Here is a 25,844-nt window from a genome sequence, read left to right on the forward strand (position 1 = left end):
AAACCCCATCAGGCAAATAATGAAAACATCACGATGTTAGTACTTTGACTGCCTCTTGACTGCACTATTGAGAGAGGAAGATGGAAGGGTTGGTTGCACTGACTGAGGAAGCAAAAGCTGGAGGCACTGACAGTACTTTTCATGAAGCAGACCTCCCCGGCTCGTTTGACCTTGAAGTCTTGTTTTCTGGATTTCAACATGTGATTGGTGGTGTCCTCTGGGTTAGAGTTTTGGATGATCCATGATGGTCTCCTCTTCCTGTGGCCTCCTCAACCCCATGCTGGTTTTCTTCCTGGCCACTGGGTTAGCAAACAACACCTGAACCACCCCGATCTTTAGGTCCAGAATACTTTTATTTCACTCACGACAAAAATTAGTCCTTGCAAGAGCCCAGCTGACAACTCTCAGGAGCTTCTGTCTCTCATAAAACTTGCTGACAGCAGGCAGGCAGTTCACGGGAGGAAGATTTACTAACAATGTGCTGGAGGTTTTTCCAATCCATGAGGTGATTGTTTTTAAAGGAGGAGAGGGGGGAAAAGTTATTTCTAGATACAACAAAGTGGTAAAGCTTAACTTTCATTCTCAGAAAAGTCGTTATGAAACCAAGTGATTAAGACTTGGGATTTAGTGTGTGGTGTGATAACTGTCTTGCTGATGTAAAGGGCAAGACTTGTCAGTCACTTCCAATCTCTTTCCTTGCCAATAGAGTGGCCCAGATGGATGACAAGAATGCCACCCATGACTCACCTTGGCCTCATCAAAGATTGCGATTCTTTTTTAAAATTAAAGATTGCAATTCTAACCACATAGCAAGGTTCTAAACAATGTACGGGTTATCCAGGAAGCAACTAGTTGATAAGCGAAAGCTGAGGGCTCAGGGACACTGCCAATTTGCAAACAATCTCAGGTCTATCTTTTCAACCCAAGAAGGCACAAGTTTTGTCCCCTTTTTGGTTCCAGCAGAGAGATTCTCTTCTAGAATGCCCTGCCACACACACCAGTGTTGCTTTCCATATTTGCTCCAACCTTGATTGCCAGTGGAGTTCTCCAGGCAGACCCAAACCACCAGCCCTCTGAATGGAAGCCACGTGTGCTCACCGACACCCCTGTCCTGAGCGAGCTCCCCAGCAAGGGCCTCCCTGCATTGTAATGGCATCTTTGTTCCGAGTTTGGCATGAGCTGAGCCAAGGCCTCAAATACTGTGCGTTGTCTTGACTGCAGAATCAATAGCAACTTCCTTATGGCCATTTTGTTTGGAGATAAACATCTAAAGTTTGATGCATTGGGTCTGGTTTTGTGGAAATAGCACAGACTTTGGAATGCGAATGACCTGGGTCTGCAATTTCAGCCAGGCTGCATGCTGACCGTGCGGCCTTGGACAAGTGACAATCCCAGTGTCCCAGCCTCTGTCTGAGTGATGGGGCAGCTGTTGGGCGGTGAGGAATGGGAGGAGGGCTCAGGGGCAAACAGAGGGGAAACACCAGGCAGGCAGTTTGCTTCTTGTAAAGAGTTAGCTCCTTTCTTTTCTTTGAAGGGTGTGCCTGTGTGTGCACGCCTGTGTGTATATGTACGTGAGTGTGTGTGTATTTAGGCTTGGCAGTCAGACAGCTGGAAGATAGAGTTGCCAGGTGAAAATACAGGGCACCTGGTTAAATTCTAACTTCAGATAAACAATGAATAATTGATAGTATAGGTGTGTCCCAAATATTGCATGATACATACTTATACTCAAAAAAGCCAAACACATTATTTATTGTTTACCTGAAATTTAAAATTTAACTAGTCATCCAGTAATTTATGGAGAAGGAAATGGCAACCGACTCCAGTATCCTTGCCTGGAGAATCCCATGGACAGAGGAGCCTGTCGAGCTACTGTCCATAGGATTGCAAGAGTCGGACACGTCTTAGCAATTAAACCACCACCCCCAGTAATTTAACTTGCTAAATCTGCAACCCTAGCTGGGACAAGGGTTTTTTACTCCAGTTGTAAAATGTGGCTGACAGAAGCCCGCATGCAGGGGAGGCTCTGGTGGCCTTGGGGGTGGGGGCTGAGTGAGGAAGAGCCCCAGGCTGCTTGGCCCAGCTCACCTAGCCCAGATTCCTTGAGTCTCTGTTTGGGCCTGGTGACTTTTCTTTTTTTTTGTTTTGGGGGTCCTTCAATTGCCTCAGGCAGAACTCTGAGCCATAGATAGTCTTGGCTGGGAGCAAGGGCAACAGTCAAAGTTTCAGCCCAGTGGGGTTGCCCCGCCCCCCCAACTCGGGGCTGACCCTGAGTTTACGCTGAATGTCCACTGAACAGTGGATATTACACTGAGCAGTGTCCACTAGGACTGCTCACCAGGCTCCATCTACCTGCTGACCCGGGTGCGAGACAGTGTTCTCTGGAACCTTATTCATTTGTCTCATGGGTGACATCTGATCTACCTGAAACAGGACCCAACAGAACACAGAGCGGTTGCCAGACAGTGTGACCGCCCCCCGCTCCACACAACTGAGTCCTCAGCAAAACCTTTCTCCCTTCTCAGCCCCAAGATGCCCCCACCCTCGCAGCTCTGTCCCAGGCCCTCCACTTTCCACCTTCACTAAACCACTGCCTGCCTGTCTGTGCCCCACCCTGGCAAATGACCCCGATTCCGATTCTCCCAGCCAACTCAATGGGTGCTGTCACCCTGGCAGATTCTGGTGTTGGCAGCAGGGGGCACATAAGGTGCAAAGGGGAACTAATGGGAAATAAAATAGCTTTCCTGCCCCAAAGACCGTTCCCAGCTCTGCCAGCAGACAGAGTGAATTGTTTTCAATCCAATCTCGTTTTATTGAAGTTTCCTCCAGGGTTAGCTCAGGAGACTTATCCCCCAGCCTCTTCCGTGTGGCCTTATTTACCAGAATCCCCTCGACATGGCATTTAAGCGTCTCCATTAACATTTCGTGCATCTTGCTCATGGCGGGCATGGGCCCTCCGAGACCTCCGGGGTGGCGGGCACGGCAGCAGCCCGCAGAAACGCCGGGCTGATTTTAATTGGTTCAAAACTGTGGCTGGCAACCACAGAGGGGTCCCTTTCCTTGAGTAATGACTTGGAGTTTGATCATGCAGCTTTTATTAGCTTGTAGCACAGAAAGTGGAGCTGTGTATAAGATCAGAGCCAGAGCCAGGGGCACGTCTGCCCACCGAGGCACACTCACTGGAGTGTGTCCAGTACACACTGGAGGACCTGGGCAAGCGTACCTGTGCAACCCAGTGGATAAAGGATGGCAGCTCTCAGGGTAAATCGCCCTGGATGGATTTCTGCCTGTGCAGCAGGCCTGCCAGAAAGCTCCCAGGACTCGGCCCTCGTAATTGAACAGCCACCCTGCTGACCCCTCTTGTGTCACTCTGGGTTCCTTGACTGCATGAAGATCTTTGCTTGCCAGGGAGCAAAGAAGCCCTCTGAGCAGTCAGGATCTTGTGGTGCTCATCCCCGTGTGGGGAGACTCTGCTCAGAGGACGGTCGCCGGGTCCCCCAGGCTCTGTGCCCTCCCCTTGCATTTTAGGAGGGAAAAGGATGTGAGAACCCAAGTTCTTGGAAACACAGATGGTCTAGACTCCAGAACATCTGGAGACTGATCGTCCCCACACCCAGGACCCTCGTTTGGAATGCAACAGCTTCTGCTTAGGCTGGTGGTTTCTAAAGAAGATCTCAGCGGGCAGTAGAAGAGACAGTTCCAGACTAGTTTATTGTCCTTTAAGTGGAGGGAGAGCAGAAAGGGCAGATCTGGTTCTTCTGGAGTCCCTGTCACGTATGTCATTCATCTGTTCGTCCACCCAGGCCGTGGATTTCCGCTGAGCCGCTGAGGGCGTAAAACACTGCGCTACCACTGAGTGACTGTACACGTGTCATTCTCAAGGGGCTTCTATCTAACCATGCTTATCTAGAAAAGTTTTGGAGACTTAACGACAATTAAGGTAAAACATATTAAATATCTATGTTTCTCTACTGCAGTTAACAACGATTGACATTTAGTTATGGGGCACTGTTTTAAAAAAAAAAAAGCATTACAGATGGAGGTCAAGTCCCCTCTGCAGCCCCAGCCTCAATCCCCCTACCCGACACCCAGAGGCGGCTCTGAGCATCAACGTGGTGTCCATCATTTTGTCCCTTGAAAACACACTTGTACACATATAACCACGAAGAGCAGAGAGACCATAGTTCCCCCATTTTTTTTTTTTTTTAGTTCCCCCACTTCTTAAAGCGCACATACGTGACCTCTTTCTGCAACTTGCTCCTTTCGGCTTTGTGTTTTTGCAGCTCCTCTGTGCATTTCTGATCCATTCCTTTTGTCCATTGTGGAGAAATCTGTCCTAGGAATCTACGGCTTTGTCTTCTGCCCCTCTGTCCTTGACGAACGCTCTGGTTGTCCGGAACCAACAGCAGTGGTATTGCTATTGCGACAGATGCGCGGTTCTCTGTGCTCATCTCCTCCGGTCCTGCAGATGATACCTGGTTGTGAGCGGCTGGTTTTAGAATGTTCCAGATCCTGCCCACAGCTCTCCAACTGTCTGGACCCGCCCGTGCTCCACCAGCTGTCTCGTCTATCCTCACTGAGATTGCTAGGCGTGTCTACTTTTGTCCACAAGAGAGCTGAGAAGTGGCGGCTCACTTTACTCTGAATCCCCTGATTCTTGCACACCTTCCCTCTGTTTGCCAGCAGACTTGGGACTCTGCCTGCTCCTGGGGAACTGTGGGTTACTCTGTCCACTACTCTCCCGCTTGGGAAAGCAATCTGTTCCCCGGAAAGATTTAGGGCAAGACCTCAAATGGTTCTACTTGTTTTTTAAAAATTAAGAAAACCATTCATCAATGTCTGGACTCCCTGTTAGGCCCCCAGTGCCTGCACCCCACCTCAGGAGTGATCGTGACCCCTGTCCTCCCTGGCCAAAATGCCAAGCAGCCTGTGTAGGGCCCTGACCCCTCCCTGCCCTCTAAGGCTGTCTGTCTGCTGAGCCCTCAGGCCCTGCCAGTCTGGACCGCAGACCCTGGGATCCTCAAAGCAATCCTGGGAGAGGGATGGAGTTGCAGTGAAGGGTGAACAGAGGTCTGGAGATGTCTGCCTTTGGCCGCAGGGTGGCTTCCAGAGGAGGTAGGAGAATTGGCAGGGGTGTCCCCTGGTCCAGGGGGCATATGGTGGGCTCAAGCCTCCTCCCCTCTTCTCTGGGAGAGATGCTGAAGCCACAGGGGTCCCCAGGGATCACCAATGGAAGCAGTCTCTGGGCAAGTGAAGCAAACAGCAGATATCAGGCCTGGCCTTGGCACTTTCTTTGCAGGAAGAGACTGGAGGCCCTGCCCTCCCTCTCTGCCCTGAGGGTGACACTGGACCTTTTCCATTTTCCTGTCAGCCCCTCCCCCTTCCCCCCACTTGTCTATCTGCCTGGGGCTTTCTGCCCCTTCCACCCCCAGACAGCCCAGCTCTGGCCTGAGTCCCTGGGGCTCCGTCCTGGGGATTTGGGTGATCCGGGGTGGGAAGCGGTGAGGTAAACAGGAGCAGGGTGGAGTGGCTAAAGGAACAAGTGGGTGATGCGTGGACCCCAGGGCACTGGACCCACTAACGCTCTGTCCTGGCACTCATGCTCAGAAGGCACACAGGGGCCCCTGTCTCCTCTCTGGCACTTTCCTAAACTAGCCCTGTGGTGTGGCCCTGCCTGTCCCACCTCCTTCAGTGATCCTGCTCAGGGCAGGGCAAGGTCAGGTCTGTGCAAAAAGGGCAGCTACTAAAGAGTCCACATAGCAGGTGGGGAAACCAAGTGTCCCAGAGGCCACAGTAGCAAGAGTGAGGACAGGGTGGCCATCACAAGCCAGGCTCCAGGTTCCCTGGGCCTCCAATCTGCACCTTGGTGGGGGTGGGGGGGCAGCGGGTGGTTTTGTTCGAGGGTTCTGTGCCTCAGTTTCCCTCTCTCTGGAGAGTTCATGTGTTACAGCAGGAAGAAGGCTCCAAGAGTCTTTATGATCAGAGGCAGGGCTCTGCCTAGGCCTCTGTACTGATCTCCTGCCCCCTCTCCCCTTCCTGGGGAGGCGGGAGCGGCTACTAAGCACTCCCCTAGTCCTCTCCTGTGCTTGCCCGAGAATGACCCGGCAGCGGTAGCAACATGGTTTATTAAGCCAACACAATCTTTTAAGTACGTGAGCCCCAGAGACCCCTGAGGTCTGCGTATGCTTGGAGGAGCTTCCAGGTCCGAGACTTGTGGGCTGCTTGGGCCTGGGGTTTCAGGGGTGTCCCCATCCCAGGAAAGGTCCTGTCACCCTCTGTCCTCGCCTGGCCTTGAGTCAGGACGCAACTGGCAGCCCCTCGCTCTCTGTATTACAGTCTTTTAAAAAATCTGCTCTCTTCTTGGTCTCCTTCCTCCCTTCCTGTCCTGCCCCCTTCTTTGTCTCTTGGAACTTTTCCTGGTGTGCCTAATTCCTGGGGGCTGCAGCGGCCTCGGGGACTCAGCCCCACCTCGCTGCACACACTCAGCCCTGGGAATCGATTCCAAAAGCGATTAGTTACAGTACAGTAGCGCTGCTAACTGTGGCATTTTGCTTTGCAGTTATTGATACATCATCAGAATTGAGAAGCCATCGGCAGGCAGGGGAAGAGGGGGCAGCTGGCTGGGGGCACAGGGGAGGGGGGCGTGGAGACTACTGTCCTGCAAATGCAAGGAGCCTGGCTCTGATGGCAGGGGTGGGTTTTGAGGCCCTGGCAGAAGCGGGGACTGGGGTGTCACATCGGAGACTCTGGAGGGCCAGGTCGTTCCGGCTCGTTCTCAAGCAGACGACTAGGTCCTCGCTGCCTCCTCCTCCTTCCTGCTTTAATACCATTGCTGGGGCACAGCTCCTTCCCTGGGAGTGGGGACTGCTTTCTGGGCGGAGCAGGGGTAGGACAGTGGCATTTCTGGTGCTGTTGGTGGATAGGGTCGATCTCTTGGAGTGCGTGCAAGCTAGAAGCCCTGAACCAGGCAGGGTTCTCCAGAGAAATGGAATCAATACAATCTATCTATGCATCTGTATGTGTATCTATCTACACACGCATGTGTGTATCTGTCTACAGCTAGGCAAAGATACATCTGTAGTTATAGAAAGAGAGTAGATGTCATGTAGAGATAGAAAGAAAGGAAGAAAGATGGAAGAAAGGAAGGAAGGAAGAAAAGAGATTTGTTTTAAGGCATTGGCTTCCATGGCTGGTTGTGGTGAGCCCCACAGGTTTTGATGAGAAAGGTTCAGTGTGTACATAAACTGCAAGGGCAGCCCCAGGCAGAGCCCCTGCTCAGCCCCATGCCCCTGGAATCTAAGCTGGTGCTGGGGAACCACAGCGGTAATGGGGTGATGCTGATGATTTACCCCCCAACCTAGCTCTGTTGACCTGAGTGAAGAGTTGGAGCCCGAGTTGGGAATGGGTGACACGGACCCTCCCACCATAGGTCTAGCCACGGCCAGCCGGACCCCTTGGCCTGCTGGCACATCCCCTGGCGTCCCAGGGACCGGTCCGAGTCTCACTGCAGGGGAGCAGAGCTGGGAGCGGCTGCCGCTGTGAGGGGGTAAGCGGGGACGCCTCATTATAACTCCCCCCAGCCTGATGTTTTCTTCTAGTCGCAGTGTTCAAAGGATGCGGTTCCCATGACACTCTGTCCTGTGATATTTTTAATCAAGAGCGCGGGAGAGCGTGTGTCTGATGCACTCCAGATATTCAGAGATTGAAATGGTTTTGTTCTTGTGTTTTCTCTTTTCAACCCAGCGCTAAGTCAGAGCTGCCTGAGAAAGACTCTCCACGCGTTTCCCTCGAGCTGGTCTGCAGGCCCCTCCGGCTGGGACCCTGTCCTGGGAGCTGCCGTCTGCAAACAGGTGCGTGCCCCCTTCCGGCACACATTCTGCTCCGCCCGACCTGGTCCTCAGGCCTGGGGCATCTCAGAGGCCCGGGGGTGGGTCTGGGGCGGGGGGACGGGGCATATCCGTGTCGCAATGTGGCCTGGAGGGGTATCAGCCAGGAAGCTATGGTCAGTAGAGAGGAGGGTCCACACCTGTCCCCACCACTTGGTTCCTGGACCCCCCGTGTTTTTCACATGCCCTCACCCTGTCCTCTCACTGAAATGCAAATCAGAGCGTGTATGATAGATAATTAATAGACTGATCAGCCAGCAAGGGAGGTAAGTAGATAAATAATTTTAATGATCCTTGGGTTGCCCATAAATTCCCTCACTGCCTTTTTTATTAAACTTGCTGTTTACAGGCATCATTTATACTGCATGTCATTTTGCCAACCCCTCCCCCACTTCCTCAGCGGCCCCCACCAGGTCTGACCTGGGGTGGACGTGTGGGTGACAGAAGGTCCTTTCTCGGCAGGGCCTGGTCTGGCTCAGGTGGTGGCGGGGAGCTGGGCTGGGTGGCCACAGGCAGACCGTGCTCAGCACCCTGACGCGGCCGCAGCCTATATTTAGGCAGCTCAAGAACCTTCATTATGCTTGGCACCTGTGCTGTGGGTCTGAGCTCATTGTCCTCCCCAGGGACGGCTTCGGCCTATTAATAGCCTTGGCTGAGGTTTCCTCATTGCTCCGAAGGGCCAGGAGAGAAAGTGGGTTAATAAATATAAAAGAAAACTCTCTCAAGAGGGCCTGGGGCCAAACTCTCTTCCAGACTCTCCGGGAGCCTAGCTGCTGAACCCGGACAGGGCGTGGGGTTCCCTTCACCCTGGTCTCCTCCACCGCAGAGGCCCAGGGCCTAGGCTGGAGGGTCTGGGGACCAATGTGGAGAAGCGCTCCCCGGTTTCCATGGAGCTGGAATGGAGGAGGCCCTGGGGGCAAAGGCCACCACCCCCGTGGGGCACAAGAGGGACTCAGGTGAGGCCTCTGTGCCCCTGGGAGGAGGCCAAGGGAGAGGACATCCTGGGCTTTCCTGCTCCCCTCCTCCCCAGCATTTTGCTCCTGACCTTCTATGCCTACTCATCTATGCGTGGAGAAGAGACCCTCAGGATGGTCACTGGGCAAGATGCCTCCCTCTCGACCTTGTCTTCCGCTCCTGGGGTCCAAAGCAAGAACAGTTCAGCCTGAGTTAGAAACACCTGTAGAGAGAGAAAGGATGCCTGGGGAACAGAGTGGGGAGGACCCAGGGAAGCTCTCCAAGGACAGGCATCCCCAGAGTCTGCTCTCAGCTGAAATTCAAGAGCATCAGGGGCGTGCTGGCCTCAGCATTCTGAGCTGGGGATTATCAGCTAACACTGCTGAGAGCCTGGGGCCAGGGACAGGTTAGTCCCTGCCATGTTTATTCTCAATATGGTGCCATAGGAGACGTTCCTAGAATTTGTCCTCCTTTGGGTCGGGGGGCAGGGTTCAGGGAGGTCACGGCCGCCAGCTTCTTTATGGCAGAGCTGAGAATCACAGCTGGGTGTGTGGCCACAATGGCCCGCTGCCTCGGGAAGCTTCGGGCCCTGTCGTTTGATTCCTTCTGGGTTTCTCCAGTTGGTAAGGAAGCCATCTGTGGGTGTTTCTGCTTCTGTACAGCGGAAATGCCCAGACTGATGCTGGCATCCACAGCAGGCCGCCCGATGATCAGCTGGCCCATCTCCTTGGAGGGCGGTGTTCGCCCAAGGCAAAGAGGGAATTTGGACTGAGCAAGTGGAAAGCCTTTTGAAGTTTCACTCAGTGGAATTAAAGCCTGAAAAATGGCCCAGTGGAGGCTCACTGCCCTTTCAGGAGCTTGTCTAGCTCAGAGCTGTGCCACCTCTCTTGCTCTTTGCCCAGCCCACACAGGCCAAGTGGGAGGGAGGTGGGCCAGGAAGAAGCAGAAAGAGCTGACGGGCATCTTTTCCAAATGCTTTCTCCCTCTGGCAGTTCAGGGGCCTTCTGGAGGAGTGGCCACCCAGCCTGTTTCAATTATGTTCTGTCCAGAACTGGCAGACAAGGGCGCGGGCCTTCCTTTAGTAGACAGAGGCACTGGGAAAGCTCATCTTCCTGTAACCGGAGAACATCCCTGTTGGAGTCGCTCTGCATCTCCTTGGCTTTTCTGATCGCTTTACAGCATTTTTTATGGTCTGTCATCTGTTTCTGTTTGGGGACCACCAAGAAGGAAAAAAGTAATAAATCAGAGACGGCACAAGCTGCTGGTCCCCTGTGATGGACATCACACCACGGCTGGGCCAGGCCTCCTTGTCACCATCCCGAGCCCTGCAGCCCGCAATGCCCGCTCAAGGGACACCCAGGGCTGGTCCACCCATGAGGGGGGCCTGGCGAGGAGATGGCCTCTCCGCCTCTCCTGAGAGGCCAGTTCAGAACATTGCGCTGAGAAGTCTCATGATTCTGAAGTGGTGACATTTGCTGCTGTGGCTGAGCCTCACGCAGCCCCATCGGAACCATCACCCCCTTCCCCATTGTGCATGAGGACCCCAGGGGGCTAGGAAGTGAGGGGCTGGCACAGGGACTCACATCTTCCGGGTCCTCCGTCCCTTGATTAGCATGTGCCAGGCGGAAGCGGTTTGTCCATGAACTGTCTTGGAAGGCAAACATGTCCATCTGGCTGTGGGCATGTCAGCCCCAAACTGGCCTCCTCCAGCAGGCGGTTGTAGAGGACAGAGTGGCGTCCCTGGGCTTAGGGAGCTGAGTGAGGGCATTGTCACTGTCACTGGAGTTTTCTGTGTCCTTGGTTTGGAGTCAACTCTGCAGGCCTTTCATGGGGTTGAGCTGTGACATTGGTGTGTGTGTGTGTGTGTGTGTGTGTGTGTGTGTGGTAGAGACACTCCATGTTGGTGAGGATTCTCTTTCTCAAAACTCTATGGCTAATCCTGAAATATGAAGGAAGTGGGAATACGGCGTTGCTGTGGTCCAATTGCTGTCAAAGAAGAATGTCATGTGCGTTGTATCTTGACACCCAAAGAGCATCATAGAATGTCTGAGCGATGGGGGAGAGCCGGGGAGCTTCTTCTGCAACTCCTTGCTTTTATGACCAGGAAGGAGACCAGTCTCTGAAAGGCCGCTGACTTACACCAGGACCCTCAGCCACATGCAGAGGCAGCTCTCTTGTATCCCGCCCAGGACCTTTGAGGGATGGCATCACTGTTGTGCTGAGTGAAAGTACTACCTTCAGTGACTGGCAGTCCTGTGCCCCTGGTCCTTCCACCATGACCTGGGAGGGCGGAGGCGTGAGTTAACTTCACAGAGGTCCATGTGCTCCTGGAGATGAGTGGTCTGAGTATGCTTTGCTGGCCTTGTTTTCGGGAATCTGTGTATGGATGTGAGAGTTGGACTATAAAGAAAGCTGAGCACTGGAGAATTGATGCTTTTGAACTGTGGTGTTGGAGAAGACTCTTGAGAGTCCCTTGGACTGCAAGGAGATCCAACCAGTCCATCCTAAAGGAAATCAGTCCTGAATATTCATTGGAAGGAATGATGCTTAAGTTGAAACTCCAGTACTTTGGCCACATGATGCAAAGAACTGACTTATTTGAAAAGACCCTGATGCTGGGAAAGATTGAAGGCAGGAGGGGAAGGGGACGACAGAAGATGAGATGGTTGGATGGCATCACCGACTCAATGGATGTGAGTTTGAGTAAACTTCAGGAGTTGGTGATGGACAGGGAGGCCTGGCGTGCTGTGGTCCATGGGATTGCAAAGAGTTGGACATGACTGAGCAACTGAACTGAGCCTCCAGGCCATGGGGCAGTGGGCCTGGTAGTGGGGGTGGTGGGGAGGGGGGCAGGTTTGATGATCTCCAGAGCAGCACCTCCTGCCCTGGTGGTGCCTCAGGCTCCCAGGGTGGGGAGAGAGTGGCCACATTGGGCCGACATCTGGTCACCAAGCCAGGTAGCTTCTTCAGTGCCTGAGGAATGAGTGTATGATCCGTCAAGAGAAGTGGTGTGAGGCAGGAGCCAAATGAGAGCGAAGGCTTTGGTTCTCCCATGGACACGAGGGGGTGTGGGTACATCTCACTCTGAGGAGACGACTCTGGCTTTCAGGCTTTCTTTGCAACCCCATGGACTGTAGCACTCCAGGCCTTCTTGCAGCCCAAGAGCCACCAACACCCTGGGAGATGCAGAGTCAGAGCCAAGAGTGCCAGCCCTCTGCTTGTCTCCTGGAAGCCCTTTCACCTTCCTCCCCTGGGGCTGGCAGGGTCTAAAGACCTTCAGTGGGATCCCGTTTTTTCCACCCCCCTTTTCAAATGAAAACAATCTCTTAGTACCTTTCCATTATTACATAAGTGATAGATGATCATTGTAGAAAACGCAGCCATGAAAAATGAAGGAAGAGCACACACCCATAATCCGACTATCAGAAGCAGCCGCTGTTTACACTTCAATGTCTTGTCTTGTTTTCTACACGTAAGAGTTTGCCGATTTATTTCACCCTATAGGTGTTGTTTTGTAACTTGGGGTTTTGTTGTTGCTTAACAGTATTTTCAGGAACTTATTTCTAGGCAGATATTTACCTTGTTTTTAATGATTGAATATATTTCACTGCACTGAAGTACCATAATTTCCTTAACCAATCCCCTCTGGTAGGTTTGTGTGCATGCATGCTAAGTCGCTTCAGTCGTGTCTGATCATTTGCAACCCTATGGACTGTAGCTCACCAGGTTCCTCTGTCCATGGGATTCTCTAGGCAAGAATACTGGAGTGGATTGCCATGCCCTCCTCCAGGGGATCTTCCCAACCCAGGGATTGAACCTGCATTTCTTATGTCTCCTGCTTTGACAGGCGGGTTCTTTATCACTAGCGCCACATGGGAAGACCCTCAGGTAGATTTACAAAGACTAAAACAGGCACTAACCACTGACCCTATTTCTAAAACACTGCACCACGTTTTAAAAAAGCAGAAGATTAATTTTCCAAACAAGAATTAGGAGATGATTGTTCACATTATCAAGACCTCTGCAAATATACCCTCCAAAGACCATCTTTGAGAAATGGGCTTCCCTAGGGCCCTTGGACTGCAAGGAGATCCAACCAGTCCATCCTAAAGGAGATCAGTCCCAGGTATTCATTGGAAGGACTGATGCTGAAGCTGAAACTCCAGTACTTTGGCCACCTCATGCGAAGAGTTGACTCATTGGAAAAGACCCTGATGCTGGGAGGGATTGAGGGTGGGAGGAGAAGGGGATGACAGAGGAGGAGATGGCTGGATGGCATCACCGACTCGATGGGCATGAGTTTGAGTAAACTCCGGGAGTGGGTGATGGACAGAGAGGCTTGGTGTGCTGCGATTCATGAGGTCGCAAAGAATTGGACACGACTGAGCGAGGGAACTGAACTGAACTGAGGGTCATTGCAGTTACAATGTATCAACTCCCAATTCACACCTGCCTGCACAGAGGGTGATGGGTCTGGATCCCCTTCCATGTCCCTTCCTTCATGGATGTCCTTCCTGAGTCCACAGAACGTGTGTGCAGGCGTGTCCACACACTAGCAGTGCACATGAATGCACACACAAGACACACGTGTTTACCCACGTACACATACATGTGTGCCCTCACACACACGTACACCCATGCACATGGACCTGTGCACATACACGGCATCTGGCAGCTTTTTCCCATTGTCAGCTGAAAGGTGGTGTTAATTTAGTTCATTTTTAATCACATCTATTTATCAGGTGGTCTGCGCCCAGCAACCATTACTAGGAATAAACTATCATTTCTCTCTAAACGATAAAGGAAAGTAGATATTGATGACGTGAGGCTCGTCAGTTCTCCCAGCCCATGTGACTTATTATTTAATAAGCAGATAAGCCTCCAAAGAGAAACTGTTTAGAGACTTTTAATAAAACCAGGTTTGAAAACCCCAAATCCCCAGCCTGTGGGCTAGTGTCCACAGGCTTAGCATGGGCCGGGGGCAGGGTGGTGTTACCATCCATGAAGTGATGTTATAAGCCTCTCTAAAAGCATCTTTGCCCTGACAAGTCCAGCTATAGACACTCCCCGTCCCCCCGCCCCCCGCAGGCCTACAGCTTGCTCCAGACCATTCAGAGGAGGGCAAGGCCAGGCCCTGGGAGAAAGGTGCCCACAGGGAGCAGTTGTTTATTGAGTCATATAGCAAATGAACCATCAGTAAACAGATTTCTGGTATATTTGTATTCAATTTCAGAATATATATATATTATATGGATTGTTGTTGTTTAGCCGCTGAGTTGTATCTGACTCTTTTATGACCCCGTGGACTGTAGCCCTCCAGGCTTCTCTGTCTATGGGATTTCCCAGGCAAAAATACTGGAGTAGGTAGCTATTTCCTTCTCCAGGGGATCTTCCCACCCCTGGGATCGAACCCACAGATTCTTACCACTGATCTACCTGGGAAGCCCAAAATATATGGATATGGACGTATTCTATATATGCATTTCTAAAGAGTATATTGGATTGAAATTCACACCACATAAAATTAACTATCTTAAAAAGTGAACAATCTCTATACCTCAGTTTCTTCTCTTTAAAATGGGTTAATAATATCTTTCTTGAAGGACTGTTGACAGGATGAAAGTGTTATTTACTGTATATGATGGGATCAGGACAGTGCCTGGTGCATGGTGAGAGTTCAGTGGATGCACAGATATTTTTACATTTTATTTTTTAATTGCTGTAAAATACACAGAACAAGATGTACCATTTCAGCCACTTTTATGTTACAGTTCAGTGGCATTGAGCACATTCTCATTCTTGTGTGACTATCATCACCATCTACCTTTAAGACTTTCTCATCTCTCACAACTGAAATATTGTTCCCATTAAACACTAACCCCGATTCCCCTGACCCAGGCACCCACCATCCTACTTTTGTCTCTATCAGTTTGATTGTTCTAGGGGCCTCAGATAAGTGGAGTCGTACCTTATCTGATCTTTTGTATCTGGCTTCCTTCACTGAGCATAACGTGCTCAAGGTTCAGCCACGTTGTAGCATTGTCAGATTTTCCTTCCTTTATAAGAGTAAGATTCCATTGTGTTTATCCACGTCCTATTTATCCATTCATCCATCTGTGGACACTGGCATTCCCACCTCTTGGCCATTGTGACCCTTGCTGCTCTGTGCCCGTGTGCATTTCTATTCCTCTGTCTTGGGGTGAGGGAAACTAAACTGACTTGGAAACTCACTTTCCAGTGGAGCTCTCCTCTCTCCACCCTTCCCACACATAAAGACAGACACACACATACATACCTATGAAATCAACCTGCAGAAGACAGGCCTTTAGAAGGCGGGCTGAAGCCTTCCTGGGGATCACATGTTTGGGCACCTTTGAGGCTTTAGGTCTTGAAAAGAAATCTCCCAAAGGAGACAGTTCCCCACGCCACCCCTTGCCACCACCGCTTTGCACGAGCCTTATGCAGAGGCTCAGGGACCATGTCACCCTGAGATGTTGTCTCCTATTAGCTGCTTGCTCAGATAGGTACCAAGTCCAGGTACAGCCCAGCTGGACGACTTGAGGGCCAGAGGGACCAGAGTGATGGAGAAGTTTAGAGCACATCCATGGGTCCTGACATAAGGGGAACTGGATCCTGGGGCTGGGACCCAGAGTGCTCTGTTGGGGTTCTCCCAGGCCCACCCTGGAGGAAGAGTGTCTTCCAGCTGGAGCCCACCGTTTGGGGCGTGTGTTCAGACTGCTGATGGGCAGGGGCTGGGAAGGGGTGGTCTGGTGACCACAGGATTTCAGGAGCTGATGGTGAGGAAGAAAGGCACCTGTTCCCCTAAAGTAACTGCAGGAAGTAGTTTCATCCCAACAGGTGTGAGTCTTCTCTTTGGGATTTTGTCTATAAATGTAGCCACGTAAGTTGCAACCTTCTGAAATGCCAGTTCTTTCTCTCCTAAGGCCCATTCATCTTCTCTGGAAACAAAAAACAATGTCACTTCCCCCTCAACTCACCAGGGTCTCTGGCTTTGACTCATAGGAGGCTCCTGGTATTTCCCTCAGACACTAAAAACATTGGTTTGGGGACTAAAACACCTTGAGAAGTCAATCACCACAGGCAAAAGAATAATAACATAACAACAATAACGATACGTGTTTTATCTGAAGTGCTTTTTCTCCACCAATCCAGGCAGAGTTCCCACTGTCCTGCTTTCTCATCCATAAATGACTCTGTCTGGTAGATTTTTCTGTATCTATGTCTTCTCTATATGTGGATTCTCCACTCCCTCAGGATTTTCGCCCAAAGTAAAATGTTAATGGAAAAATCCAAACGAATGCTTTTGCCAATCCAATATCAATGTAATTAATTTCACTTTAATTAAGGAACAAAACATATTTTTGTTGGAAATCAGCTGCAGTTTAGCAGGATCATATCTCCCATTTTTGAGTGATGTCACCCATTTTTCTTTCTGACTTCCCATATCCACTGGATTCTTGGTGCTCCCAGAACAGTACTAAGCTGATGGGACCTGTATCAGTCAGCTGGGGCTGCTACAACCAAGAACCACAGACTGGGCGGCTTAAAAAACAGACATCTATTTCCTCATAGATATGGAGGCTGGATGTCTGAAGGTTTGTAGATGGCCATCTTATCTCTGTTTTCACACGGTCACCCCTCTGTGCGTGCGTGTGTGTGTGCTAAGTCGCTTTGGTCGTGTCTGACTCTGTGTGACCCTATGGACTGTAGCCCACCAGGCTCCTCTGTCCCTTGCCTGGGTTTGTCCAGGCAAGAATGCTGGAGTGGATTGTCACGACCTTCCTCCAGGGGATCTTCCTGACCCAGGGATCAAACCCGCGTCTCTTACATCTCCTGCATTGGCAGGCAGGTCCTGCCCCACTAGTGCCAAATGGGAAGTCCCCTCTGCCCATGTCTATGTCCTAATCTCTTCTTGTAAAGACACCAGTTATATTGTTCAGTTGCTCAGTTGTGTCCGACTCTTTGCAACCCCATGGACTGCAGCACACCAGGCTTCGTTTGCTCAAACAGATATCCACTGAGTCGATGATGCCCTCCAATAATCTCATCCTCTGTCATCCCCTGCTCCTCCTGCCCTCAATCTTTCCCAGCATCAGGGTTTTTTTTTTTTTTTTTTTTTTTAACAATGAGTTGGCTCTTTGCATCAGGTGGCCAAAGTCATTGAGGCCTAACCTAATGATGTCATTTAAATTAATCACTTCTCTAAAGACCCTCTCCAAATACAGTTGAATTTTGAAGAGCTGGGGGTTAGAGCTTCAGCATATGGATTTGGGGGACATAATTCATCCCATAGGAGAGCTTGACCCGACCAGCATCACCCCCGGGTGAGCCATCATTCTGTCCCACTGAGTTTGCCTTAGGGATTAGCTCCCGGGTGAGACATCCTGCTCTCTTCGGCATCTCGGCATGGCAGCCACCTGGACCCTGCACCCGGCCTCCTGTTTATTGACTCGTTTCCCATGTCCACCCTGTCTGCCCAAGTCCAGCTGCATCTGCTGCTGGGAGCACTTCAACAACGCTGACTCCAAACAGTGCTGTCTGGTTACAGACGTCGCCCTCCTGTCTCTGAGCCTGGCCATCCGCACATGCCAGGGCTCAAATGCAGCCACCCTGCCTCAGATCGATCCGCACCCCTGGGACAGGCTGTTTACTCCTGTCTCTGCTGCCATCGGGGACAATACCCCGTGGTATCAGATGGTGTGATAGTGCAGCCCCCACGGAAGACCTCCACCCTCTTTCACACCAATCCCTCCCATCCCCACACACATACTCACAGTGTGTAAGTGCAGGGCAGAGGTGAGAAGAGGTGGGTCTCCAGACATCCTCAGCTTGCCTCACATGTGCCACCATCATCGGGGACTGACTCAGGGACGACAGAATCTTCTCAACGCTGTCTGTCAAATGACATGCTGGCTTGTGCTCTGTGCTTTTGCCTGGAATGTCCTTCTCTTCCTAAAAGGCTCCCTGTCCCCTGATACTGTACCCAAACATCACCTCTTCCATGAAGCCATCCTGGCCTCCCCCTCCCTTCTCCCTGCTGTACAGACGTCATTGTGGCTCCATGCTCACTAATCATGGAGCAACGCCGTGGCTCCTGACCTGTCTTCTCCACCTGGGCGGGAGCAACCAGATGCAGATTTTATTCAGGCTCATCTTTGTCGCCCTCCCCCACACTCACAGTGCCCAGCATGTTTTTGGTGCTAGGGAGATGCAGACACTGTTCCTTTTCTCCACAGTGTACTGACAAAGCAGCTAATCCCTAGGATCTTCTTTCTGCTCCTAGAAGACACTTTCCGTGTTCCCAGACTGCCTTAGCCAGCCCACATCTCCCTCCTACTGACGGTTTGCTCCATCACTGCTGACTCGAGTGACCTGACCCAGATGCATCTTATATCTGCTGGTGGCGAGCTCTCCACCAAGGGAAGCTGCCAGAATGGCATGCTAACACCCATTATGCCTTTCTGAACACGTGCTTTGTTTTGTAATTTGTGTGCTTATTGGCTTGTGTGTGTTTTTTTCCCCCTCTATATGACTATTGGATGTAGTAGGACAGATGGGCTTTTCTACTTGGCTGTCCAGAGCAGTTCAGAAGAGTAGGTGGAAGGAAGTGTCCTGGGCACATGAGTCACCACAGTCAGCTTCTGTAGTCCCTGATTCCAAAGGCATGGCTTTTTGAAGGCTGCCCCAGGTGGGCTGGAATCTACACATGGGTCAGTGTGGCCAGCCCTGTCTGCTGTAAATAAAACATGACTCAGGCCTAATCCTCTATCCTGGAAAGGACACGGTCCATTGTGTTGTGTGGCCATCCGGCTCTGTGACCAGCACCATGCTGATGACAGCTCTGCCAGACTTCCATGTGTTTGTCCTACATCAATCACTGTTTCTCTGGGAGGCCAGAGTCCAACCTGCTCCCCAGAACCCCCTGGGTTGCTGAAGACGATTAGAGAGGGTCTCGGTGATGCCAACTGAGCTATGAGGGAAGCTAAAATATGCTGCTCCTTGGAAGAAAAGCTGTGACCAACCTAGACAGCATATTAAAAAGCAGAAACATTACTTTGTGAACAAAGGTCCATCTAGTCAAAGCTATGGTTTTTCCAGTAGTCATGTATGGATGTGAGAGTTGGACTATTAAGAAAGCCGAGACTGAAAAACTGATGCTTTTGAACTGTGGTGTTGGAGAAGACTCTTGAGAGTCCCTTGGATTGCAAGGAAATCCAATCAGTCAATCCTAAAGGAAATCAGTCTTGAATATTCATTGGAAGGACTGATGCTGAAGCTGAAACTCCAATACTTTGGCCACCTGATGCAAAGAACTGACTCATTAGAAAAGACCCTAACACTGAAAGATTGAAGGCAGGAGGAGAAGGGGACGACAGAGGATGAGATGGTTGGATGGCATCACCAACTCGATGGACATGAGTTTGAGTAAGCTCCAGGAGTTGGTGGTGGACAGGGAGGCCTGGCGTGCTGCAGTCCGTGTGGTCACAAAGAGTCGGACATGACTGAGCAGCTGGACTGAACTGAGCACTGATGCCAGGGGGACAACTCCAGGAGGTCACATGGCCCCAGAGAGGTGTATTCCACATCTTCTCTGCTTCAAAGTGATCAATGCCTGGATGGTGGAGGGCACCTCAGCCACAGATGAGCAGGCAACGGGAGGCTGAATCCCACGGCAGCCGTGGAAGGTGCAGCCCCTGAATCCCTGAGAGAGAGTCCAAGAAGTCAGAGGTCTGCTGAGAGCCATTCTCGTTCAGCTCTGGTGTGACTCTAGTCCCCCAGCTCAGGCGGCCTCAGACCCAAGCCTGGCTGGGGGAAAAGGGAACTCTGTACAGTCCCGGAGGAGAAGGCGGTGGGCCTTGGAGGGCACTTTAGGAAAATGAAGAAACACAGAGAGTGACACTGGCCAAGAGCTGGTGGGAGAAGAGGAAGATGGGGGAGGGGAGGAGGAGGATCATGGCAGAGGGCCTGTAGAAGCAGCGCGTGGCTCAGTCTGGGCACGGAGTCTTTCGTCAGGCACTGTCACGGGATCCCAGCGCCCTGGGGATGGGACTGGCAGAGGAACACTCTCGTCCGGGTCAGGGGACTGTGCCCTTTCGTCAGTGTATTCCTTTTCTTGACATTCTCATTATACTAATCACTTTTGGGTATACATCTAATATAAAGTCTGCCATAAAGTAATGAAACATGGCATGACTCTGGCAAATGGTGTGATTATTACATAATGAAACTAAGTACCCTAAACCAAGAAAATCAAAATCAGATTGTGTGTGTGTGTATGTGTATGTGTGGTGATGTTGGTACCTTTTAGGGGGAGGTAAATTTTTTAAATTTTTTTGCTGATGGTAGGTCATTTTATAAAAAGTTCTTTTGTACTTTCTATTTGAGCTGCGCACGAGGGAGCCCCACAAATTCTGAGCTGTGGAATCTGGCCATGTCAGCAGTCTGCAAAATGAATTGATATTAAATGCAACAAAAGTCCCTCTAATTCACCCTGTTTCTGCCTCTGCCCTCCTCCAACCCCTTGTCCCTCAACTCCCCCAACCCCGATCTTCCAGCCCCTCACAAGCTCCAGCTGAGCAGTGGAAGAATAGAAAAGGCCATCGCTACTGGGAACGACACTGGATTATCTATTATGTAAAACCTCAATAATTAGTATTATTTACAAATAGCTGCACTTTCTCATTGCCCTGCCATAGACAGACGGATACCCACAAACATACCCGCAGATCCCACACTTCTCAGCACTCTCATAAAGCACTGTCACCCAGCCGCACATAGACACACTGGTCATTCTCACACTTCCTCCATCACTCTCAGCTGGGGTGGTCAGAGGTGCCAGGCTACTTCCTGAGCCAAGCCCTGGGCAGCTGCTTGGTCCACCTCTCCCCTGTATGATGGAGATGGCATGGTGGTGCTGTGGGGAAGGCTGGGCGGTAGGGGCAGGGCAGGAAACCAAGGGAAAACTCAGGGAAGAATGAATAACACAAAATACACACCAACAATTTCTGAGCCTTCACTCAGCACTGTACCTTAGTCGGGTTTCAGTTTGAAGTCAGGCAATTCTTACGCCAGATTGCTTACAGAAGCCCCTCCCGCTTCCCCAAGCTGGAAGTCACTTGCTGGAAAATAATTGGCTCCCACTCAGAATGTACAAAAAGGCCAAGGCAGCCGCTTTTCCCTCCCTCCGTCACCCAACAAGTTGTGCACTAATTTTTCCCTCCTTCCTTCCCCCACAAAATGAATCTTGATTTAAGAAATCAGACCTGGCAGCTCTATGTCATCCTTAACATGCTCCAATTGCCAGGATCTGGAAAATCTGCTGTGGGCAGGCAGGATTGCCTCCAAATGTGTTTCCAGCGTGGTGGATTTAGTGAGCACACACGTGGCAGAATTTATCTGCATACAGCACGTCTCCTGGGCCCCAGCCACTGGTGCCAGATTAAACCATAGCCTTAGAGAAGATCCCCAAGTCTGAGCACATCCTGTGGTGGCCATTCCCTCTTATGTGGAGCCTCTGACTTGGACCAAGTGAGGCTGGAGAGGTGAATGGGGCTCTGAGCAAAGCTCACGGACATCATTATCTGGTAGAAACTCAGGCTGTTTGAACTGTGTATTGAGCTCTTCCTTAGCAAATCTTAGCCTTACCCACCTCCGGGTAGGAATCTCTTCCTCCTGATGGACAAAACTTTAGAAAGTTATTCAAATGGAGGGTTGTTGAGGAAATGGATTAAAACAAATGACAAGCAATCATGTTTCAGATTTGATGAAGGCAGATCAGCAGTGACATGAGCCTTTATAAGCACTGTCTGCTGTTTCCAGGTGATAAATGAGTGCCATGTGCTTCTAAGCATGGGACAGAGATGAACGGAGGCTGAGTTACCAGCCCCCAGCCTGGAGCTCAGCAGGTGGCTGGCAGCCCCAGGTCCCCGTGGGCATCTGTCCGTGGTGCTGAACTCTCTCTCTCTCTCTCTCTCTCTCTCTCTCTCTCTCTCTCTCTCTCTCTCACCCCACTGCTTTCCCTGTTTCTCTAGAAGTGAAGGCATCTACTGAATTCCTTGCTTGTTGTTCAGTCACTAAGTTATATCCAACTCTGCGACTCCATGAACTGTAGCCCACCAAGTTCCTCTGTCCGTGGGGTTTTCCCAAGCAAGAACACTGAGGCGGGTTGCCATTTCCTTTTCCAGGGGACCTTCCCAGTTCAGGAATTGAACCTGCATCTCCTGCACTGGCAGGTGAATTCTTTACCAGAGTCACCAGGGAAACTCATCTAGTGAATTAGAGTACAGTTATTTGATACCAGAATTTGATGACAGGTGTGCTTGTTCTAATCTGCTAGATGGCCCTCAAGTCCAAAATTTTTCCAAGGGGTTTCAAATGTGGGGAAATCTAAGAAAAAGCAATAACTTATTGAAGAGGAATTAAAAAACTAGTTCAATTGACTGTGCTTTTCTAACTGTATGAGGCAGCCAGAAAGCCACAGTTGGAGACACCACTGCCCTATAGTATAGATATTTACCTGTCCTGATAGCTGAATGGATGACCATGTGTGAGACTGTGTCTTCACTTCCCAGGTTCTACCCAAGTTCTAGCCAACCCCATGCCAACTAGGGGCTCCCTCTCTGATTCAGTTCCCCATCTTGTATCAGTGCTGAGGCTGAAATTCTAACCAGGATGCATCCCTAACAGCCCTCCCTGTCTCATCTCATCCCTCTGGCTCATTTGAGAACCACACCATTGCTACAGGGTGGCCCTATTTCTTATTCATCACCCCCTTCCCCCCAAAGCAGCAGATTAATGGAAGAAAGAGTGTCTTTATGTGAGCAGCAGGTAAGGAACTGAGACAATTTCTGCTGACCCCTGTGTACCCTTGGGTAAATCACTGTCTTTCCAAGTTCTCAGTTTCTTTCTTTCTTTGGTGGAGATGGTAAGACCTGCCCTACCACCTTACAGGGTTATTGGGAGGATTAAATGAGACAATACCTTTAAGTGGCTTTGGAAAACTGTGGAATGTAGTGTAAATGTAAAGCATTAATAATGGCAGCATTGTAAAAAGACAAGAGGCTACTGAGACCTCCATCTCTGATGGTCCAGCCTAGCAAGTGCTTCAGGGGTCTCATTTCGGTGGGGGGGGGGGAGAGATCAAGGATGAGGGCAAATAGAAGCCAAAGGAAGGCTTTCAAGGAGGATTACCTTTTATACCAACTCCCAAAAGAAAGGCTAGATTCCAAAATGAAGTCTGTTTGCTTCTTACTTTCCTAATATAAAGGGAATGGGTGATTTCCCCCTCCTAAAGCCTCTTCACATTGGTGGAATCAGAATACAATAGTCAGAGGTCTCCAGTGGCAGAATAGAGCGGAGGAAAGAAAGCAAAAGGCTCTGTTCTAAGCGTTCGGCATACTGCTGTTCTTTCATTATCCAGCGAGGGAAGCCCAGCGCTACCCTCTGCAGCATTGAACACCTGTATGGGCAGTACACTGTGTGTGTGTGTGTGTGTGTGTGTGTGTGTGTGTGTGTGTGTGTGTACAGTGCAGAATGTAAGTGTGAGCATAGATATATTATCATGATAGACTAACATCTTAATTCCTGCCTTCAATATTTATTGAGCACCTTGTATGAGCCCGTGCTCCTGGCACAATTTAGGGACCCAAGCAGGGTCCTCTGGTTGCTTTCAGGGTAATGGAGCATGGACATCAACATGCCTTGTGATAGATGCTGTGCTGGGGGTATGGGTGGTCCCACCACACTTTCTGGCTTTGTGAAGCATACACACTGATCTTCCTCATCTTGCCTCTCTCCCAGTCACATGTAGATACTCTTTAGGTTCTGTCCTCTGATATGTCCTGATGCCTTTGGGGTCCACGACTCCCTTTGTCTTTAAATCAACCCTCCTCCTACTATGGCATGACTACTGAAAATTCATGACAATTCAGAGTAACCCCCAAACAGTGATCACCCATGAAAGCCTTAGAACGAGGGATTGGGCAAAGTTGGTACTGGGGTTCCAGGGTTTGGCTTTGGGGTTTCCAAGTTGCAGGGTCTCATTAGACTGTGGGAGTTGGATGGTCAAATCCACATCGCCAGCTCACGAGTGAGACTGAGCATTGTGAAATTCAAAGTTTTGCTCCATGGGCATTTTTACATAAGGGACTAATGCTGAAACTCCAATACTTCGGCCACCTGATGAAAAGAGCCGACTCATTGGAAAAGACCCTGATGCTGGGAAAGACTGAAGGCAGGAGGAAAAGGGGATGACAGAGGATCAGATGGCTGAATGGCATCACCAACACAATGGACATGAGTTTGAGCAAACTCCAGGAGATGGTGAAGGACAGGGAAGCCTGTGTGCTGCAATCCATGGAAAGCCAGACATGACTTAGTGACTAAACAACAACAGCAGCTGTCACATGCAGCTCCAACCTGCAAAGAGTTCCGTCTCTTCCCACTGAACATGGAGTAGTCACATGGGGCCATCCAGAAAGGTTCCGGGGATGGCTACAGGAAAGGGCTGTGTTACCCTGGTGCTCCATGAGAGGAAATCTCTGACACTGCTGCCTGTCCCTGAGAACAGAGATCAAGGGAGACTTCAGAGAAAACTCAGGGTTTGGTTCTGCTTCCCAGGCAGTGAGCCATTCCAGAGGCCTGCAGGGCCCATGGCTGATGCAGGAAGGACCTTTTGGATTCAAGGGGGGTGTGTTAATGATGCTGGACCCTGAGATGGGCCCTCAGCCTCATTCCTCCCACCCAGAGAGGAGCATCCCCAACAAGGAGTGTTTGCAAGATACTTCAATAGATTCCCGCACTTGAAGCAGAGTGCTGCAAATACCACCCATATTTAATTACAAATCCAGGTGGATGAGCTAACTGAATGCAACTCCATAGCAACTTTGCATCACTCACACTCCAATTCAACTGATAAAGTTACCCCAGAATCCAAAATGCGGGGTCCAGAGAGAGCCATCGGTCTTTCCACATAGCCAAGGCATGCAGGAGACAGAAAATAACCTCACAAAGAGTACTTCAGTGATCGTATGCTTTAATACCCCAGCCATCAGAGCTGACATTTATGCCATTAATTTAAAAACACATTATTTCATCTCTATAAACTTAGGCTTGTTTTGGGCCAGCTAAGTAGCTCTCTTTCTCAATGGCAGGCTGGCATTTTTATTTTTATCATGGTCCTTCACTCCCCCAGCCCTTAACACCTCACCTTTAATTTGCGTTTCCTTTCCTGAAGTCCCAGGAGGAGGGAGGGAAGCAGAGAGAGAGGTTAGGCAAGTAAATCCTTCTAGAAAGACAGGAAGCCACACTGGCTGAGCTGACCGGCCAGCGGAAGACTCCCTGCCTCACCCCAGCACAGATTCCTATTGAAGCACGCTGCCTGTGCTGGGAGAAGCCGGCCAGCACTGTCAAGGGCAGAGTGACCACAGCTGAGGGAGTGCGGGAATTGATTTTGCATGTGTGGTGGAGACTCTCCATCCAGTTGTCATCAAACCCAGAGAAGCCTCTGGAAGTAAATGGGATGCACATAATCTATGCTTGTCCATCTGCCTTGTCAAAAACTATAGCTTCTCCGATTTGGGTGACCCTTAATCCTAAACACCATTTATCTCCCTTGGAGCTGATCACTAGTAGGGTCCTTTGTGTCAATCTCAGACTCCACTTGCTAACTGCTTCTGCCCGGATTCCCTTCCTGGACTGTTTCAAGAATAAGCATTGCAAGCTGAAGCGTATATGGAACTGCTCCCCATGTAACAGGCAGGAGGCTAAGACCTGCACAAGGACCATGGAATTGCATCCCCTCAGGAAATCTATGGGGGATTCCCAAGTGGCGCTAGTGGTGAAGAGCCCGCCTGCCAAGGTGGGAGACGTAGTTGGGTTTGATCCCTGGGTTGGGAAGATCCCCTGGAGGAAGGCATGGCAACCCACTCCAGCATTCTTGCCTTAAATATCCCATGGACAGAGGAGTCTGGCCAGCTACAGTCC

The 25,844-nt window shown here is 50.5% G+C and overlaps 1 protein-coding gene across 4 annotated transcripts in view; it reads left to right on the forward strand.

Annotated features, from left to right (window-relative positions):
- Nucleotides 1-25,844, forward strand: part of RBFOX3 (RNA binding fox-1 homolog 3) — a 430,383-nt gene that overhangs the window by 226,147 nt on the left and 178,392 nt on the right. For all 4 annotated transcript variants that reach the window (XM_070479833.1, XM_070479832.1, XM_070479829.1 and 1 more), the window contains one exon: nucleotides 7,744-7,850. The gene's annotated coding sequence lies outside the window, so the exon portion shown is untranslated. The remainder of the gene's footprint in view (nucleotides 1-7,743; nucleotides 7,851-25,844) is intronic.

The sequence above is a fragment of the Odocoileus virginianus genome, chromosome 17, assembly GCF_023699985.2.
Source record: "Odocoileus virginianus isolate 20LAN1187 ecotype Illinois chromosome 17, Ovbor_1.2, whole genome shotgun sequence".
NCBI lineage: Eukaryota > Metazoa > Chordata > Mammalia > Artiodactyla > Cervidae > Odocoileus > Odocoileus virginianus.